We start from the raw sequence: 22,564 nt of genomic DNA on the forward strand, positions 1-22,564 counted from the left end.
TGGATTGCTGACAGTACCAGAAGCCCTGCAAATCTCCTGGATAAATCAGCAGCAGGCAACTATTTACTTCTACTTACAAACAATTCCTTTCATCCTCTAGAAAGGATGAAATGCTGCTTGATCCTGAAGACCAGATTTACAGTGCAGCTAAAACTTAGCTTTTCTATAGACCTGTAAAGGTGGGGCTTCAGTTTACTTTTGAAAAGGCCCGGCTGTCAGAATCAGTAAAGCAAAGAAGTTACCTACATTACTGGCACATTACAGAGTTCCTGGTTGTATTTTTATTTATTTATTTATTTTTATTGGGATAACAATGCTTGCAGCTGATTACTTTGATCAGTTCACCAACTATTTACAGGGATGGCTTAACATGGTTATTCATTTTGTGGCAACCACCATTTTAAGTGACTTTAGACTGTACTATTTATAATATTGTGGTACTCATTATTTTTTATTGGTGGCACTTTTAGATAGCTTTGTTAGTTAATGCTGTCTGTATTTTGCTGTATTAATGTACATGGCTTAAATACATCAATTGCATTGCATGCCTTGCTCTGAAACAAGTGAATATTGTTTGTGAGCAAATGGAAACAGCAAGATAATATGATAGGTGTTAGGAAAGTATGTTCCTAGGTTCACACTAGGCTAATTACCACCAGGGTCTTTACAATCTTAGGCTTGCAACCCAACCCAACCCACTTCTGTACCAGAGTACTTTGGATGCCTATATAGTGGTTTATGTTAGTAAACAGGTGGGGGTATGTCAGTTGGGGATTAATTTACTTACTGATGACGTCTGTCCATCAGAGACATGGGGTCCAGGCTGGGTGTGAATTTGTGATTTCCCATCCAATGATCAAGGTTTCTTTTGAATAAAGTCAGGGATGAGCTTTTATTCATATAAACTGGAAGCTTATTCCATAGCATGGGAATCCTTTGAGACATATATCAGTCACTCCAGCAGATTCTGTTCATGTCACAGACAAAATTTAGGTCATTAGATCTAGTGTTTCTAGTGTTGTTTGTCATGTGCATTACAAGAGATCTGTCAGAGCTGGATTCGAGGACACTATATATGCTAGGCATAAATTGCCTCTCAGTAACCTGTAGGAGACTGAGTACAATGATAGGACCTTAAGGTGATCTTTGTAGGACAGGGTATTCATACTCTGGATTCTCCTGGTGAGGAATCCTTCAAGGCATTGCAACTGCTGTAAAGCCTTGCTATGTACTTACCCAAGGAGACATTGTACAAATAAGGAGAGTGGTACTATAACTTCCTTGGACTTGATGCCATACCATTTTTTATGAGTTGGGTGACTATCTTGGCTATGTGTTGGTCGAACACAAGATTACTGTCTGCATATGCTCCCAGATCACTATCAGCTAAATTCTTATCATTGTTTAATTGATGAGGTCATGAGCTTGTCCCAAAGGACACTATAATGCATTTCTTTGCATTAAATTTTAACCCATGGTACCAGATATTTGTTTATGTTAGACCCTCTTGTAAGATGCTGGTGTCATGGGAAAATCTATAATATTTCCCAATTTACAGTCATTTGCAAACTTGGTAAGTCAGAGGTCTTTGATATTAGCTGTGATTTCCAAGATGTAGATGCCATACATTAGTGGGGTTAACCCAGAGCACTGGGGTACTCCACTGGTGACCTGTCCCCTGCAGGAGGTGGTATCGCCAATTTTGACTTCTTGGGTCCTATCTGTGAACCAAATGGCAAATAAATAAGTTATATAGGGATTTATGTCTAGTTCTGAAACTTTGTCAACAATACCTGAGTGGGGTATCATATTGAATGCTTTGGTCAGGTCACAGTAGACGGTATGCACCATTTTTCCCTCATTCATAGCCTTGATTACACTCTCAAAGAAGTCTACCAGGCTGAGTAAGCAAAAACTTTCATTAACAAGACAAACTGGGATGGGTCCAAGGCCTGTAGGTTGCCAATGTCTTTGCTGATCATTTCCATAATAATTCTTTCCTGGCTTTGTATATTGACTTATCAGACTGATGGATCTGTAGTTCCCAGGGTCAGTTGATAGTCTACCCTTATTAAGAGGGATGACCATTGTGACCCTCCATTCAAATGTAGTTGAAAAGTCCCTCAAGTGGCCCTGTCAGGTCATGTTTTAGGCTATTTGGGAGGCAACTGAGGATATTGCATGAGGCCCATTAAAGCAGTGATTTTTGCCTTAGCAAGCATAACAAGGACCAACTCCTGATTAATAGTTGGGAGGATATGCTAGAAGGGATTTCACAGGAAGGGTGTGGGGAGTGGGGGGGAATTTAGAGCTTAATTTATCAGCCAGTAGATTTGCTATGCCCCTCAGTCAATGAAGGTTGTGCCATTTATCGCCAGTTCTGCACATTGCTGAGTATTACCTTTCAGATTCTTGACATAAGCGAAGAAGGCTTTGCAATTGTCCTTAGCCTAGGAGCTTCTCCTGAGATTGTAAGTGGCTTTGTTGAACTTGTTTCTTGTTTAGTTGAAACAGATTCTTTCATCTATGAGTACTAGGTCAATATATGTTTGATCCTCTAGTTGGAGAGTGCACTGTTTTAGTTCAGTCTGTTCTAGGGTGTTGTGTTGAAAAAGTCAAGGAAACATTTTGCCTGCAAGTTAGAGGCAGTTTACATTTCCTAGTCTATAGAAAGGTGATTAAAGTCTCCCATGAATAGGGTATTTAATTGGATGGTGAGCACCTCAAATAGATCTAGATAAAATTGTGAACTTCATGGGTCATAGAGGCTGACCTGTAGGTGGCCAGGACATTGTAGGGAACCTTGTCTATGGAGACTTGAATGTGGATGAATTCAGGACATTATCCTGTTTAACCAAACTAGAGTTGTACTTGCTGCTAATGTAGATTGAGACACTACCACCTTTAGCTCCTGTCTATGATGCTGTTGGTCTGATTGTGTGGAAGGCTCTCCAGCCTTCCACTGCTGAATACTTTTTGCATCTTTAAACCAAGTCTTGGTAACAGCAAAGATGTCTACATTCTCCAGAGTGAGAAGAGCTTGTAGGGTGTGGAGGTTCTTGTTTAGGCTTCTAACACTTAGCAATAGTACTAGACCACATTTGCAAAGAGAATCACTTCAGCTAAACCCAATTCCTGAACTACCATGGTCAACAGTTGCAGCTGATATCTGAATGGAACAATCAACACTACTTAGTTTTGATATACTCTTATTTGAATTGGTTTGAGATCAATCTACTACCTAACCCAACATCCACTGAGATTGTTACTAAGCTGAAACGTCATTTATCAGTTCAAGGTATTCCACACAAACTTCTTTCTGACAATGGTACTCAATTTACAAGCCAGTTGTTTTGGAAATTTGCAAAAGACTGGGACTTTGTACATATCACTAGTAGTCCTGAATATTGTCAGTCAAATGGTCTAGCTGAATGTGCAGTACAGAGTGCAAAGCAATTACTTGAAAGGTCAAAGTGTGACAATACCGACGTGTTCCTGAATTTGTTTAATCTCAGAAACATACCTTGTGGCTTGATACTCTTGGCTCACCAGCTCAAAGACTACTTTCCAGGCAAACTAGAACTATGCTTACCATTTGCTTCCAGTTTGTTGAAGCCTAAACCTAAGAACTGTAAAGCCATCAAGGCTCAACTGGTCAAGAAGTGTAATATCTATAAATCTTGTTATGACAGATCGAGCAGATTACTTCATCCATTGAGGGAAGGAGAGATGGTATAAATTCAGACCCTGTTTCCATACCAGAATGTGTTCAACATTCTGATTCCATTCCAGAAAATCTTCCAGACATTCCACAGGCCAAACATTTTACAGAGACAGTTCAGTTGCTAAATGTAATTTCCAGTGGTGTCACACAATATGGGCAAGTATTAAAGCCAAGTGTGAAATGCGCTTAGCGTAGACTTGATTGTATATATCGTGTACTTAGTATTGTGTAATCTTGACAAAAACAATTACCTGTGGTTTCTGCATGCTAGATAGACATCGTATCACAAGGTCCATTCTCAAAGAGGGAGGATGTAGATTAGATTGCAAGTGAAGTGTGCTTTATCTTTAAGAAGCATGTCAAGGCTGTGCGTGCACATATAAATTCAAGACATGTGCACTCCTAGCACCATTTTGTAGAGCAGCCACACTGAGAGCATGCATGATTGTAGTTGTTAATTTTTAAATAAGTTACTTAAGTTAGAGTCAGTAAGCCTATATAGAGATGTGTTTGTATAGGATAAAGCTGTTTAAACAGAACCCATGAAGACTCTTATATTGTGTCCAAAGTAGGAGAGCAAAACCCATGGAACAAGATTTGACTCCTTCCATCTTCATTTGCCTACTTTCTGACTCAGGGGAGGTCAGTTAACTAGAGAGTGCTCCTGGGATTCCTCTCAAAAGGGACAATTTACCCACTGATCTTACTCAGTCAATAAAAAGGTAAAGAAAATACAGCAACCTCCATGGCGGTGACCAAAATGGGGCCATGATCAGAAGGAGGTGGCACTTAGAATGGATTTCAACTTTATAACTAAGAAGTTCAGACATTTTTGGGGATACTAACAGTATATACATTCTATCTGGACTTTGTTAATGTGTTTTAACTATATCCCTGATAGGTAACTATCCAGTAAAACTGCAGGATTAAGTGTATAACTGATACTGAGGGATTGGACTGCCACAAATAGGATTCAGAGCTTAGGTGAAAAGGACAATATTAAGAATAAGTAATGTGACTAATGAAGTAGTGTACAGGGGCTTAGTCCACTGTCTAGGACTCTCCATTACATTCCCTTCAGTCATATCTGAAGCCAATCAGAAAAGGATCAACCTCTTCCTTGACAAAACAAAAGATAATTACAGAAATATCTAATTAGACTAAATGTAAAGAAAGACTTGGAAATGGCAAACTGAAAGGGTAGAAAAGGAACTAACCAGATTCTTTGCATGCAAATGAAAGTACTTTCATTTGCATGCCACTGTGTAGTGTCATCAGAGCAAAGCAGAGATGATGGTGACAGAGACAGAGACAGAGAGAGAGAGAGAGAGAGAGAGAGAGAGAGAAACAAGAATGTTAGAGAAGGAATCCATGGAGGTGTTCAAGGATGCATGATAAAGTTGTGAAAAGCTGAATGGGAATAGACAACAGAAGTGAAGCAAACTGTCAAATACATTTAATGTACAAACTAGAAAAGTTAATTGTCTCCTTTGCCATCCCAGAAATAGAATGTAACATAGTGCTATGAAGTATAATATAAAACAATGTAATTTAATTAATGTCAGACACAAAATGCTGGATCTGTATTTGGAATTGAAGGAAAAAGTTGATAGAGGAGTTCTGAGTAGTATCATTTCAAGGTGGGTCTGCAGAACAAGTTATTTCATATAAATGGAAGGATTTTTCTACTTGCAAGAAATGCAGTGAGGGATTTAAAGGAATTTATAGCATTCTTTAAAGATGAAGTGGAGCTTTGCAGACAGTACACAGTGGAAAGGAGTGGTAGAAGTGACTCTTCCTGCATCATGCTATTAATAGATTTCAGATTGCAGTACACATGGAAGGAAGGTAATAAGAACATTTTACTATGGTGCATGTATTGCAGGCATAAAGGTTGTGGTGACTGGCACATGAGGATAGGGCACTTCAAAGACAGAAAAATAATGAACAAAAGTACCTAGAAAATAGTAGAAAGACAGGAACGCTGAGTGCAATGGGTGCTCTGTATCCATTCAGCATGTTTTTGTATTGTTTCTTAAACCAGGAATGGAAGTACGGAAACAAAGCTCTTACTTGGTAAATAAATTTAATAAACGTAAACTGAAAAAACAAGTCAGCCAATGCACTGAAGTGGTGTTGTCATTCGCATTCATGATAGTCAAGCTATAAGCATTATAGGTAATGTTGTAATGTAAGAGATCTTGATTTCAAAGATATGCATTCTGCCCTGAAAACAGCCCTCATTTGTTGAGAGGTGGCACCTAGTGGACTTGGGGTGTTACGGACTTTTATTGATAGTACCATAAATAATCTGTGTCATAGCAAGGGTCATATCTTGTGTGCCTCTACTCGGCTTTGATGTTTTATGGACTTCCCCCTGACAGTCCCATATCTCATCTGTGCCATAGCAATACAGACAAATTATCATACTTGGTGTTGTACCTCAATAAATATGCAGATAAATGTATACAACTTCAATACTGTTATACTAGCATCTCAGTTCAGGCAATGTCTAAACTTCATCACGAATAGTAAGCTTTATATAGTTTTCTATTAGAATATTTTCACAATACAGCATTTTTCACTATGATTGCAGTCTGACCATTTTCTCTTAATGGGTAAACCCAGTCTGGTCATAATATAACAATATTGAACAATTTTGTCATAATATGTAAAGAAAAAACAGAATATTTTACTTTTTATGCAGAGTTTGACAGGTCTTCAGGACAGAAATGGTAAACTGTTTAAATAATTTTATCGTCTTATCAACTTACACATTTATACATATTTTTAATTCACAGTATATATTAATAACTATTCACAAACTATGATTTGACATTTTTAGTGTAGCAATAAGGATAGCTCACTTTTACAAGAGGATGTTGAAAAGTTCTAGGCCTGACCAGGAAGGGAATGACTTGGAGCCATGACTTGGAGCCATGAAACTTACAAGTTATTCAACATATTCCACTCAAAACCAAACTAATAGGTCTACTCAGAACCAAACTACAAGTCACAGGACAACACACCAAAGCAGATCCCCACAAAAATAAATTATAACCCCAAATACTCAGAGTATGGATATTGGCAACCATAATTGCAAAACTGACAACTAATCTGAGAGTGCACCTGCTGTTTTCTGATAGAAACCTACAAAATAGTGAAGGGATGTGAAAATAAAATCTACAAAACTTGCACATCCCTTTCTGAACCAGCCAATTCACTGGCATATGAAAGTATTTTCTTTTTGTTTTTAGTCACTTCAGCCTTTATGCCTGTAATACATGCACCATGGTAAAATTATTTCTTTTCAACAGCTTCCATGCACTTGATTAAAAACATCATTTTTATTGAGCGTGTAACTACTGAAGATATCAGTTACATTTGCCCTGCTTTTTGTGTATCTTGTAAAGCTAAATCCTTGTTTTTAAAGTTTCTACTCAATTTTTGTTCACTTTTGTCTTGCAGATTTTATACAACTCTAATTTCTATTGTTAAATCTTTCTACTGAGTTAAAGTAATTGTGTTCACCGAACAGACCTTAGTCATTCCTTCAATTCTAAATCTGTTTCTCCAGTTTGACACTTATTTGATCATTATAGATATATATCACACAGTTCTATCTCTTTAAAACAATTTTCTGTGATTTAAAGAAAAGTGGCATAATATCAGTATATAACACAGCATCTAAGGTCCTGACCACTAATGAACCCTGCAACATGCATGTTCTTTACAGGAATATAAAAAAATATATTTGAAAAAAAAAACAACAAAGTAATGATCTATTTTTTTCAAAGGGGAGGAAACTGTTCTAGCTATTTAACTAGGCTTGATTGCTGGCAAACCTTCTAGTCCTAAAGTAGACAAGAGTTACCTAAAACACCCAGCAAACTCTTTTAACGTGATATTTCTGCAAAGAATTAAAACCCTGTGGACTAAAATAAGACTCATAAAAAACAGCTGTTTTCAGACTTTCAGAAAACTAGGTTGGATAATGATATAAAAGCAATGGGTAAGTGGATGTGAAAGCAATATCTCTTTAATTCATGAATTACTGTCTTATTTCCGGCAAATTTGTCTAAATTATCTGAGAAGATATGTGCTTAACTTGCACCATGATGAAAACCTGACATCCGGGGGTGGGGGGCAGGGTCCTTCTAAGATCACTAATCTTTCTTCTGTATCCTTCTCAGTTGCATCCAAATCACCATTTTAGATTACACACTCATTTTCAAATAGAATCTTTACTCACGTCGTAATTCAAGCCCCCCCCCCTCCCCACACACACACGCACACACATACACAAACACACAAAACAAAAAGAGGGATAGAGGGAGGGAGAGGCTACTGCAGCAGTGAACATTCAAACATATACTGTTACGGTAAGCTTACTTGCACAACTGTACCATGTTCATCATATTGATCACTACTGCAGTAGCCTTAGCAATATGGGTGATTACTCTAGCTTACAATATTTGGGAAGTGGAAGGGTAAGGGTACAGGAACCCCTGGAGAATTGTCCTAGCAAAGCCTGATCTGGAACTGGAGATGGAATCAAGCTTGTAGTGCTTTGTAAAAATATGAACTGAGGCCCAAGTTGCTGACTCTAGAATACTTCGAGAATCTAACCCTTCCAAAAAGCCATAAAAGAAGCCAAGGCCCATGTAAAGTCTGCTTTCACCATTCCTGGAATAGTTTTGTTGTGATGAGAATAACAAAAGGTAATAGCGTGAGACACCCATTTGGAAATAAATCTGTTTTGGCACAGGTCGTCCCTTCTTTACCTTCATAGGAAATGAATAACTGATCTGAATATTTGAAAAATGTTGCTCCATCAAAATAGTACCTGAGTCGTCTGTGCACATCCAAGGTATGGAGTATTCTTTCTCTCTCATTTTTAGGTTGAGGAAACAAACAGGGAGTTGGATAGTTTGGCTTAAAGTAAACTCAGATAGCACTTTAGGCATAAAAGACAGATTTGTTCTCAAAGAAACCCTGTATTTGTGGTAAATGAGATGGGGTTGATTAAAAGTATTAGCTTGCAACTCAGCTGCTCTTCTTGCAGAGGTCAGAGCAATCAGTAAAACTGTTTTCCAAGTTAAGAACCTCAAGTCAGCCAGATTAGCTAGTGTAAATGGTGTTAAGTATTACCTTTTCTAACACAAAATTAAGATCCCAAAGAGGAGCCACCATTTTTCTTTGTGGTTTATTATGCAAAACCCCTTTCTAAAGCATTTTGACATGAGAATGCTTTAAAAGAGGAGGATCCATGTGCAGACATGCTGATATGGCTAGTAAATGAACCCTGATGGAAAAGTAAGAAAGGCCAGAGGATAGTAACATACAAATATTGTAAAAAGCAGAGAGTCATTAGTCCTGGATTTATACTGGTTATGTTGTTTGCACCAAACAGAAAACCCTTTCCTTTTGCTAATATAGAATTTACTAGTAGCAAGCTTTCTTGCCTCTATTAGTATCTGCTGCATGTCATCACTTAAAAGGTGCTTAAAGAGAATGAAGACCCTATCATTCAGGCAGTTAGTTGAAGATGAGTGGGTTGGGATGAATCGAACACTCCTGTTCTTGTGTGAGTAGATTCATTGTATGAAAAAGCTCATGGCAATTGTCATGGCCATTTTAAAAAGAAGTGAGAACCAGGTTTCCATGGGCCAGAAGAGGGTCACCACAGTAATCTTGGGGGAATTTTTCTGAATCTTCAAAAGTAGCCTAGATGTTAGTGAAAAGGGTGAAAAAGTATACAAGAACATTATTGTTCATGGGAAATAAGTCATCTGTCTTTCAGGCCTTTCTACATGGAGTCCTAGAGCAGCATTTAGCCAGCTGATTGTTCAGCGAGGGCACAAAGAGATCTACTTAAGGAAATTTCTGAAGCTGGATCAAATCCTGGAAGACCCTTAATCTAATTTCTATTTTGAGGTTCTGCCTTTGTCCTGCTCAGCTTGTCTGCATACAGTTTTATACTGACAGGATGTAGGATGCCTGTTGGGTAAGACTGCGCTCTGAAGCTATATCCCAAGCTAACATGGCTAGTCTATAAAGGGGGTAAGATATGGTCCCTTTTTGCTTGTTGGTGTACCACTTGACTGCGGATATTTTCTGTAAGAACTTGAAGATGTTCACAGGACTACAGATGATTCAGAGAGTTGAATGCCTTTATCAGAGCAAGTATCTGTTTTATGTGTATGTGCTTGCATCTGTCTTTGATGTCCCAAACACTTTGTACATTTATCCCCCATGAAACAGCTTCCCAAGCAAAGTCTAAGGCATCTGTTGTGACTTACTGCTTTAGAGTGGGGGTGAGGAGACCTTAATTTAGGGATATTCTGTGTCTCCACAAAGAAATTCTACTTCTGAGAAAAAGCAGGATTGGGATTTGAAAAGATAGTGGGTGTCAGTGCTGGGACCAAAGAGACTTCATATGCTACTGTATCTTTCTCATGTAGAGTCTTACCAGGGTATCATGAGAATCATAGATGGCATGAGACCAAAAATCCTGAAGTATTCCCTCAGGGACAGAAAATGCTATAAATAGTTCTAGTTATATATCTACTTTTATCCTGTTGAAGAAAATCTCTTTCAACTCAAGAACACAATCTTGTGTGATGGAGTAATAAATACTTTTGAAATTTCTCTTAGAATCCCAGTTTGTGTAAGAGATCATTCACCAAAGTGAGAGATTCCGGATGTTTTGAAAAAGACTCTGTAAAAATAATCAAGTCATTTAAATATGGAAAAGTGTGGATACCCTGTGTGACAATGTGAGATATTGCCAGCTATGCCAGAAGAAGTGCAGTGAATGTGTAACATATGCTAGAACAGCTAGCTGGAATTTTGTATATCAGACTAATTTGTACAGATGCGTTTGTTGAAAAATGTATTTGTAAAGCTGCTTGTGTTAAAAAATGTATCAACAGTGTGCCCTACTGGGCAGAAAAGAAATGTACATGCATTATTGTAACAGTTTGAATGTATATATTGTAACAGAGGATACTGGAAGAGAAGAGGTTAATCTCAATTCACCTGACTTTGAGAAATAGTAAAAAAATTAAATTACTGGGCCTAGACCATAAAGATGTTATCTCACAGTTTTGAGTGTAGCCAGAGACAAAAACCTGTACTAAGAAGCTTCCTGCATTGTTGTTGGGGTGAACTAAGTACAACTCTGAAAGTATGGAAATTTGAAATTGTTTTATGACTTCCAGGAGCTGCAGCAGATCTTAGCAAGGCTTTGTGTGTGTGTATTATTGACACATATGTGATAAATCCTGACATTTCTAGCAATGGGGGATTGCATGGGAACCAGAAGTCAGATTACTAGATGTATGTGATGTCATTCTGTACAGAAATAATGTTTTAATACTAGATGAGACTGAAGTCTCTAGGCAGTCTTTTTCTTGCAACCCAACATAGGATACATCACCTACTTCATCTTGCCTTGCTGTAGTAAGTGAACCAGGGAATAGTAACTCTTTAGATTAGTCAGGAAAATATAGTGAGATTACTTAAGTCCTGTTTTTCTGTATCTGTGTGAATCTATTCATCTGCGTTATTTTTAATATTCCTGTGGTTGAAACTCTGGTGTCTACTACAAAAATATATTTAGTATTTTCATTTTCTTTTATTATTTATTGTTAAATATATTTAAGCTTCTTATTGTGGCTGGTCTATTTACAAAATTTTTAAGAGTATTTGCATATATTTATTTGGTGATAACTCTGGTCACTTCTGAAGCCTGGCTGCTTAGGCAACATTACCATTTTATTAACATTAACTTCCTCAGTATAACTGGATACCCTTTTACGACGCTTATAGTAACTGACTGGTAGTGCAGCTACCTTATAGTCTGTGCAAAGTTGGTAGAGTGGGTAATCTGTTCCAGCCTTTCCCAGGTGTGTGTGTGTGTGTGTGTGTGTGTGTGTGTGTGTGTGTGTGTGTGTGTGTGTGTGTGTGTGTGTGTGTGTGTGCAAATCAAACCTCAAATAGTGTGTGTGTGTGTGTGTGTGTGTGTGTGTGTGTGTGTGTGTGTGTGTGTGTCACCAAGCACTGGCTTCACAGAGAAGGTGTGGGAGGAGTTGGCTTGGAACCATAGATAAAGACTCAACTCCACAGCTGTGCCAGTGGACAGCCTTACTGGGATCCTAGAGGAAGACAGATATTAAGAAATCCAGACCTTGGTCTGACTGTATTTCCTGTGTGCTCTTAAGGGAAATTGTACTTGATGCAGAGAACTGCATCTGGAAATACTGGGTGCATCCATTTGCATTTCAAGTCAACGTTCCTCTCCAGTGTCAATGGTGAGGATTCAAGCTCCTTGATTACTGTCCCAGAGTGAAGACATCACATTCTGTAGCCTGCAATGAGCTATAACTGGAACTAGAAGCATTGGGAACATTCTTGATGGAGTGGATAATCCAATGGATAAGGCAGAGAACTGATAATGTGATCAAGACACATACAACTTTAAGAAATGTCTGAAGTCTAGATGAATAGGGCTGTGATCATAAACATCTTTTAAACTGAGTTTTATTAGAAAACTTAAATGAAGAAGAAGGGCTAGTAGGTTGTGAAGTGACAGCATTTTGCACTTAAGCCCTATCACAAACTGGTTTAGGAAAGAAAGGTCCAGAACTATTCTCCAAGTATTCTTCTTCTTTGGCACCAAATACATCCTTGAATAATAACATTTCCTTATCTGGAAAGGAGTAACTGATTCTATCACTCCCTGAGACAACATGTGTTGAAGGACAGTGCGAAACAAAGAAGTCTGATATGGAGGATGGAAAATTACCCCCTGGAAAGGAGGAATTTCCTCTCGCTGCCATCCCTTAAATAGTAATTTTGATTTGTTGAACTGATCTTAGTTTTTTGTTTTTTTTTTGGGGGGGGGGCAGGGGTCTGTATTTTTTTGGATCCCTCTTGTCAGTTCTTCTTAAATAGCTGTTTACCAGCATTTTGCTGAGACTGATTATGTTATTTATTGCTAAAATTAGATGAGGGGTTATGGAATCACTTAGAAAATTTAGAAAAGGAGGACTTACCTCTCTCATCATGCTTTTTGTTAAACTTTGCAGCAGAGGGACCAAATCTAACTATAACAATGAGAATTTAAAATCTTATTTTTCACATCATCTGGGAAGTTCTGAGAATGCAGCCAGGCAAACCAGTTTCAGTGGACATAGCCCTCTAAGAAAAATCACCAGTCATACACATATTTTAAACAATGAGTTGCGACCTGTAAAATGGAAGAAATTCAATCATTTAAAAGATTTTTCCTCATCAGAAGAAACTACAGATAAAACATTCCTCATATGTTAACAGCTAGTCAGAATAAACTTTCAATATGAGCCTGACAATTCAAAATTCTGAAAATCAAAATTTACAAAAAAGTGGAATTAACTAAATATTTAGTAGCAGTAGGATTAACTAAAGCTATAGCTGCTGGATCAGGTCTGGGAACGGTGTATACCAACTAAACAGAATGAGGAAACTTTATACAATCTATTTGCCTTTTTAGGGAAGTAAGTTGACCATACCTCTCAACTGTACAGATTTTCACAGATTGTCCAGGTTTTTGTTTCATATTTTGGTCCATTTTACATAAAATTGTGGTTTTCTAGTAAATCATTGGCAAATTATTGAAGATTTAAGTTAGAAAATAATGACAGACATTTCGGTTTCAGACTTCATACCCTTCAGAAAATTCACACTAAAGCAAATCCTGTTATTCTATTGACTTTCTAAGTTTGTAAGAGCAATATTTAAAAATTGTCCCTATTTTTAAGCATTTGTTCCCCCCTTTATTTATGGTTTTGTCCAAATTTTTTGCTTTAAGAGTTTGAGAGGTTTGAGGGGTATGAGGCTGACTATCAGGAAAACTATAGGCAGTGGCATTCACATCCTCAACGCTGATTCAAAATCTTGCATCTCTTCAGAAAAAGAGGCACGACTCTCTCCTTTATCAGAAACAACCTTGTAAGAAGGATCAAAGGCCTAAATTAAACCCTGAGCCAGATCTAGTAAACTTTTCTTCTACAGAGAAATTTGAGAGAGAGTAGATATGTGTTTTCTTTTTCTTTTTGAAAAAAAAAATTGGGAAAACAGTATTGTGAATGGTAGCAGCCGCTTCCCAATGGATGGGCACAACACAACATTCTGACTACACAAGGTAGTCTTTCCTGTTACCTTTCCCAGAACGAACAAGAGTGGTTCTTTCTATCTCACTGTGGGGACCCCAAAAATGAGAGGATGTGGCTAACCCCCATTCCATTGTGGTTGCTGGTGCTGTACCAGAGAGATTCTGGGTAAAAGATGAGTGGTCTGAGGAAACAACTTTGGCCACAGCAGAGTCACCTACCTGTGGCTGAGGCAAATTGCTATTCTGCTGTGATGGCAAAGGCTCTTTGCTTAACCTTTTCTTTTTGTGTCTGGAAGAAGGACAGACCATAAGACCCATAGTTCGATCCATGGTCAGGCTGAAAATAGTATATCTTTGTAGTGGAAAACAAACAGCACAAGCTGGTAAAAATTTAAAGTTGTTAAAAGTCATTTTTTCTCACAAAAACACACTTTAACACACTTTGCCAGCACCCAAAAGTAAAATAAACACAATTTCTACACAGAAAAATGTTTTCAACTACTTTAAACAACTTTTAAACTCACAAGAAAAACGTGTGCTCCTGTTTAACAGTAAAGTCTCATGACAATCCATTAATGACTAACTCCTAGCTTCATAGCTTTCATAGGAGTAAAGTACATTAAAACAATATTTTTTTAATGTGGAATGTTTTCTCAGAAAGAGAACTTATCTGCCCAGCAAAGCAACAGCACAAGTTGACTATCAATCCTTGGAAGCCCGCAAGGGAGCATTCTCTTAAATGACAGAAAAGCTCTAAATGGCTCAGTGCTCATACCTGTGTTTTTAGGCAGCTCAGCTCAGGCTGTCTAATGATTTGAGTGCATGGAAAGTACCCTGAAGCTTTGTAAGCTGGCTGGCTTTTATATTCTTGGCAAGATACAACCCATATATCTAAGGCTATTGCAGCAGTGATCAGTATTACGAACATTGCCTTTTCTTTTATTTAGTTGTCAAGAATGCTCTCCTATTACAAAGTCCTTCATGTCTTCTATAATAAGTTAGCTATACATCTTTATCGGTTTGTGTCTTTAAACATTCAACACTATTTTTAGTTCACACAGAGACAACATTTAACAAGTAGCGTACAGCTTTCTGTTTTTCTACCTGTTGAAAAGGGGAAAAATTATCCAGTTTAGTGCAAAATAATATATAAAACTATTAATTACAATAACAACAGCAAAAAACTAAATGCCAAATAAGATATAAAACAAGTAATTAAAAAAAGAACATCAACAACATAAACTTCTGTTTTAAATTCTTGTATTTTTTTTCTCTCTTATAGTTAACAGTTAAGTGACAGGGCTCTTCAAAGTACTTGAAGTGCGTTGACTATCAATGAGGGCTAAATATGCCTTGACTGTGATCCACATGACCCAGATGTGATTAGCAGCTTGAGCAATGGAAAGATTGGGGTGGGGAGGATGGCATTAAGCAGAAAGCACCAGCTCACTTAACTGGGGGACAGGGAAGCAATAAAAGCTTCTGTGCAAATGACCTCTTTGGGGACAAGGAAGCCAATTGGTAGCAGCCAGTATGGCTACTTACTGCATGTAAGTCAAGGAGGCATGTATATGCATGCATTAATATATGTGGGTACATGAACACGTTAACATATGAGGGGCCTCTTTACAGCAGCACCATCATGTGTAGCTGTCAGCAACTGGAAGGGCAGTGCTAGGCTTGGGAAGAAGGCTCACATTATTGGTACGACAGGCCCATTCCGTCACACCTGACTTTCACCTCTATAGGGGAAAAAATATTTATTTATTTATTTGTTTTATTTTGCTTTGGTTTACTGGTTTGTCCAACTGGTTTTACTCAAAATCCCTTTGTCAGCAGAGACCTGGGGAGAAAAGCTTCAAATTATCACAAATATTTTTAAACAGACATTTGGTAATATACATAAATAGGCATTAAATAATATACAGTAATAATTGCACATTAATTTGCTAATCAGATTACATTCATATGAAAGAAAAGCAACTTTTACCATATAAAAGATACTTGTGCATTAGATGTTGAACATTAAGCATTTAAAGAGGTGTATTAGCAGGCTCGTCAGATAGCAGATCATGTAATTAGTGCCAAAGAACTCAAAAAAATTGAGGTGAGGGGAAGAACTAGGTAGAGAGAAAAATGCTAATATTGTAGTTAAGAGGTGGGGTGTAAAGCAGGTTTAGGGGCAGTTATACATGTGGCTATCCTAATGTTTGTATTAGAAGTATAGAGCAGGAGGTCAGCAGTGTCACAAAACAATATATATAGCTGGGAGATAATAGTAAAACTATTCAGGTATTGGTGAAGACTGGTTGTGGGGCATAGGATTCCGAATGATGAGAGATAATTTGACGATATGACAAGCTGAAGATAAGGGAAGTTATTAGTTTTGTTTTGAATGAGTTTGCATTCTGAATGGATTTCAGTGGTAGTGGGATGTGGCACCATAGTTTTGCTACACTATTTGAATATACAGAGAGCCACCTGCAGTATCAGATGATTTGGTAATAGTGATTAGTGACTTTTCTCTCCCTCAATAAAATGAATGAGTTATAGAGCTCTCATACAATCTGGGAAGTGAATGGAGCGGGCTCTCAATCCATATCGGTGGAAAAACTAAGACAAAAGGGTGCAGAGAGAGAAACTATCAGGCTGATCTTGTGTGACAGAAGCAAAAAAAAAATGAAAAAGTCAAACATGAAATAAGTTCAGGTAATAATTATATACTTTGGCATTCTAATTTCACATATAAGTGGTTTTATATAATATAGATGCCATTAAAAGAGCTTAAAAATAATGATTAGTTATACTCATTACAGACTACTAATTTAAAACTGATTACATGTTGAAATGTAAGTATGATTGCACTGCATGCCAGTCTTGACAGGGTGGAGAAATATTTCTGAGAAACTTCTTAAGCCATTGATCATCCTGTCCAGGGAGCTATGAAAGGTACTGGGGGATAGAAGGTACATTGATATCATGTTACTTATCCAAAGGGTTCCCACAGAAAAAAAAATATATAGGAATTTACCAGGCAGACAGCATAACTGTAGGTTTAGAATATGTTACAGAATTATATTATAGCATGATCTGATACAGCATGAGTTCACAATAAACCATTCTCGACAGATGAATTTGATAAAGTTGTTTCACAGAAAAACATGGAGAGAGAGGGAGCAAGAGAGATGGAGAGAGGGAGAGGGGAGGAATGAGAAATACATAGCTCACAGAAAATAGGAGATTTACAAGATCCTTATCTTCAGTGGCATCCCTGAAAATGGAATGGCATAGAGAGTAAGTAGTTTGGTAGACAGGGCAAGAAGCTTAAAAGTGAATGCATGTGTGGGTTTAGACTATAACAAAAAGTTTTGGCACTTGACATGATGTATAAAGAGATGTGACACACGGTAATGTTGCACTGTTGTTTTCCTTAAGCTGTACTCACATACCAAATCACATGGATGGATAGGAGTTTCTTTTTTAGGCGACACAAAGGATCTGCATCTCAAAGAGCTGAGCTTAGACATGTGCAAATAAACACACACACACACACACACACACACACACACACACACACACACACACACACACACACACACACACACACACAAAAAAAAAACCATAAAGTATCACTGAAATGTCAGGGTAATGCAGAGACTATCCAGTGAGAAGGATCTCTATATTACCATTACAAGGAAGTGAACAGTGCTGAATGTGGGGTAACAGAACTAACAAGTGCATACAAATAGGACAGATATCTCTAGGGTCAGTAGGAAAGAGATGTATGCAGTAGGGAATAGATAAATACCAATGAAAACGAAAGTAGAAGAAGTGAGGGAATTGGGGGGGAAGTCAACGCATGTTGTCTTCTCACTTGACTGAAAAACATGTCAGAATGGTTCTACCTGACATAGTCGAAACCACACAACACCGACAACCACATCACCGACACCACATATTCGACAGTCCATAAACACGAAAACCACATAACGACAACGAAATAACCGACGGTACACAAACACGAAACCCCATACACTGCACACACCACAATAACAATTAAAAACAAAACACATCCCCATTCCACAAACCACACACACAACACAAGCACACCAAAATCCTTACAAGCCCACACTAAACCTTACCCTAACCCTAAGGTCCGTCACTATCACACTTACCTACCCGCCCCTAACCCTAACCCACTTACCTCACACCTATCCCTCCCTAACCCTAACTCACTTAACATACAATTATCGCTTCCTTACTCTAATTCACTTAACCCACCCCTATCGCCCTAACCCTAACTCACTTAACCCACCCCTATCGCTCCCTAACCCTAACTCACTTAACCCACCCCTATCCCCACAGACCGTCAATCTCCACACTTACCTGCCTGCACCTAACGTCCGTCACTACCGCATACTCACACAGCCTTTCCCCATGTCGGCATCCTCGGCGTTGGTGTTGTCATCCGTCGTGTCGGTCTTCTGCATTGTCGATGTTCTGCCACTCGCGATTCGCGTCGGTCTTCTTCACTTTCGATCTTCTGGAGCTCCGGATTCCGATGTCGGTCTTCTGCGCTGTCGACGAAGTCAGGTAGAACCGTCAGAATTCATATGTAAAAGAAGTGCAAGGCAAGATTCCTCCTGTGTTGTACACAGAGGGTGTGCTTTTTAAACACTACATACTTTAAGAAGCATTGTCTCTAAAACATAACAACAATCTTCAACTGATGTAGAGAGCTATGAACAACATCGTAGAGGCTTTGTACTATACAATCGAAATGTTTCTGACTGAAAAATTGGACCTTTACAGAATTTAACTGTCATTGGGGTAGGATAGGGAAGGGCCTCAGGTCTGCCTACCTACCTAACTACTTACTGTAACTTGACATTGAAGGTAAGAAGGGAATATATTATGTAGTAATTATTAATTAATTTATTAATTTATTTAAATGTGCTCATACAATAATCTGAAAGCATGCAGAACACACTGCATTGAAAGCACTCATAAACAAAAGCATTACAAATAAACTTTAACCATATTTTATACAAACTATCTGCAAGTAGAAATGAGGCTAGTTTTAAGTCAGGAAGTTTATAGAAGGAAACTATTCTTTCCAAAAAAAATTTTCTCTTAGTGTAGTTAATGGACAGGTGCTACTGTTACAGTTGATAAGTACACATGAGAACACAGCTGAAACAGCACTTTTTTTACAAAGTAGGAGAGCAGGAATTAATGCATCCAGTTCTTACTTGTTGATCTACTGTCAAAGCTGTGGACACCAGTTTGTGTTTCAAGAAAAATATCACAAGAAAAGAAAAATGAACAACTGTTATGCTACTGGATTAAACTAGACGAAAAGTAGCTGTGATTAAGACAAACTTTTTTCATATCTGCATGTTAATGCTCTGATATCTGTGTCTCAGAATGATTATTGTTTAAAAATGGTTTTGCAGATTATTGATTAATGCTTTATTAGAATTTATATATTTTTTTATTTTTTACTCACTGCATTAGACTATGCTCAGAGATCATTTGACATTGTATAGGCAGTTCATGATGCACACTGTGTAAATACATTGTATACATGTGTACCAACAGAGGAGATTCCAAGACTGTGCCACATGTTCTTGGAATCACTGGAAATATGATTCATGGTCCGTATTAACCTTTAAAAATAAAGCCTTCATTCTGGCCTATTCGTTACTGAAAATAAAAATGCAATGCAAGGCAGACCAGGGCAGGAACTCAGTAAAAAGTACAGTTTCCCGTAACAGTAGCTGTCCTTCTCTTCACTGTTGCAGTATTCACTCCCTTCCCCAACCCCCTCTTATTTGTTCTCTTTTTTTTGTGTTAGATTCCCTTCTTGATGAGGGTTTCCCCTTTTTCTTCTGCATTTTTCCTTCTGGATGTACATGGATTCCTTTGTCCTATGGACACTGTTCTCTTCTGGAGCAATTTAATTCTGGGTAATTGAGTCCATACGTCCCTTTTATGATCTGTGTTCTGTGTGGGGAGCATAAATATGAAGTATGGTACATACAGGATCATTGGGCTTTTGTATACTGTCCAAGCATTGGGCTGCCCTGGGCAGCAGATCCCTTCTGTTTTGGATACTGCAACAGTGAAGACAAAATGACATTGACAGCTGCAGTAAGTCACTATGTAAAGTATGTAAAATGGAGGTATAGGAAGACTGTTGACACAATTATGAGAATATTGTTTGGAAATCTGGAAAGAACTGAATGTATAACAGAATTTGAGTGCAACAGTTAAAATGCAAGTTCACCTTACACTATTAAACAATCTTCAGGTGACCTTAAATGCCCCAAACAGGTGAATACCTGAAACTGCCAATTGCTGAATTTCATAAACAGTGGAGAAACAGAGTATCTCTCCATCTGAGTTTCAATGAGTTTCAAGAGTTGCTCAGTGAGAAATAGCAGATGATGTTGCCAGACTGCAACACTCAACATATCGTATTCAGGATTCATTTCATGTGGTAAAAGCACAGCAGTGACATTTTAAGATTTTTTTAAACGTATCCCAAGTGCCTGTAAATGTTCTTTTTTCATCTTCTTGTGAATTAAAACTACATTGATTTATCACCAGTCTAAATGCTATCATATATTTAGTTTGAAGTTATATCCCTTTTACTAGAGATGGGGGTGCAATATTAGAATATATCAATTTAAGCTTGAGTGCAGCTTTTGCAAAGTATGAGTATTGCTGATATTTTTTTCTGAGGTACACTGATTTCAGGGTTTGTTAAACTTATTAAGTGCAAAGTTCCCTACATTTGAGTTTGGGGGCTTTTCCAATGTAAAGCTAATGAATACAATTCCACTTGCTTTGGCAAATGGCACTGTTTAGTTTTTCTGTTTCAGTGTAGCTATACAGAACTGAGCGAGAGAAGATATTGAAAAGATAAGTAAGGATACCTTTTTTCTCAGTCATTCAAGAATTGGGTTCTTTAATGAAAGAATTCACCCTTTATTCCTCAAGTGCTATGCATATAGACATAAATGTGATTATGTATCATGTACTTTGGACCTCATGTAGGCCATGAACTCTTTGTACTCGAGTTTCTATCCCACACAGCCAGAGGATATGATGGTTCAAATACAAAATGAAGTAAATAATTCTGATCTTCTGCATGCCTTCATGAGACTACCCTTAAAAAGCCATATAGCGTCGGGAGGGGTCATACCTCTGAAAAATAAAGATAATGTAAAACAACGCAGGAACAGACAGCTAATATAATTTATGTTGTATACCAGACAACCTTAAATATGAGGATTAGGAAATTATGTAGATACACAAATACACACATGCACACCTGCAGTTACAGAAAAGCAACAAGAATTTTTAAATGTCAGTGCAATCTATCTTCAGAGATTTTGAGGGATAATCTCAGCAAAACAAATTATAAATACCAAAACCTTAAAATAATAGCCCCAAATACAACTTTTTGAGGTTATGTTTTTGAATGAGTATAAATCTCCAAGTCCATATTCATGCATATTGGATATTGTAACTGAGATCTCATGACCTTGGACAAAAGGATAAATTCATGAAACATTGCTGCATTTAGGCTTTTAATTTCATGGTTATAATGATTCAAGATTTACTCTGCTGAGAATATGCAACACAACCATTGTAGCTTTAATCTGACAATCATAGTACAAAGTTGGATCAGGGACAGAATTATGAGACTTATCTATATAGCAGGTTTGACACTTGGTTGAGGTGTTCTCTTGTTAAATCTTCTGGTTATCTATCTCACCATGGGCTGTAAAATTGTGTAACACAGATGGTTGCTGACAAATGTAGCCTCTAAATGAAGATGGGAAAATATCTGAGGGGAGGGGTAGAGCTATTGTTCATGGCCTTTCACACACAAACACATTGCATGAATGCAGAAACACCCATGTGTTCTTTGGACAGAATTTCATATGCAGAACAACCATCATGTGCATTTCATCCATATCGCAGTAAGATGTTATTAGAACTTATTTCTGCTTGACAATACTGGTATCATACTATCCCTTCAGCATATAGTCATTACCATTTCTGGATTTTTTCTGGGTTAGTAAAATTCCTGCAAGTGTTGCTAAATATTTTGCATAGAAAGGCAGTAATTATAACAGATTTATAGACTGCTGTCTGAGACGCTTGTCCCTTTTCATATTTATCCAAATGATCAGTGTTCAAACAGGTTTTACAGTTCCCCATTAATATAATTTGTTTTATTTTGCTGCTGATGAAGCGCGAGGATCAATTTGTATTTTGTCTGGGTGAGCTGTAATACAGTATGATGCAGTTTTTCAGTACGTCACGATATACCATTTTAAATATCTGCAACATAGTATCTGTTGCACACACTAGCAGCATTTGAAGGTAGGCATATTTACCAATATATGAAAAAAATTAGTTGCAATTGTATATTATTTTCAGGCAAATGAACCAAGAATAACAGGAAGTGCAAAGCAGTCTTCACAGGGTAAAAGTACAGAGCATAACAAGGGTAATGATGCAGTAGAATAAAATATACAACAGATATGTCTGTCAGTCTGAGATGTTAGTTGCAATGTATTTTGTGTATTGTAAGCATAGAACAAATAAGGACACAAATGACACTAATGTCATCTAAGTAAAATCCCAGCTTTAAATACAGATTTCTT

Source organism: Protopterus annectens, chromosome 3.part1 (genome assembly GCF_019279795.1).
Source record: "Protopterus annectens isolate FY-2018-M chromosome 3.part1, PAN1.0, whole genome shotgun sequence".
NCBI classification, from domain to species: Eukaryota; Metazoa; Chordata; order Ceratodontiformes; family Protopteridae; genus Protopterus; species Protopterus annectens.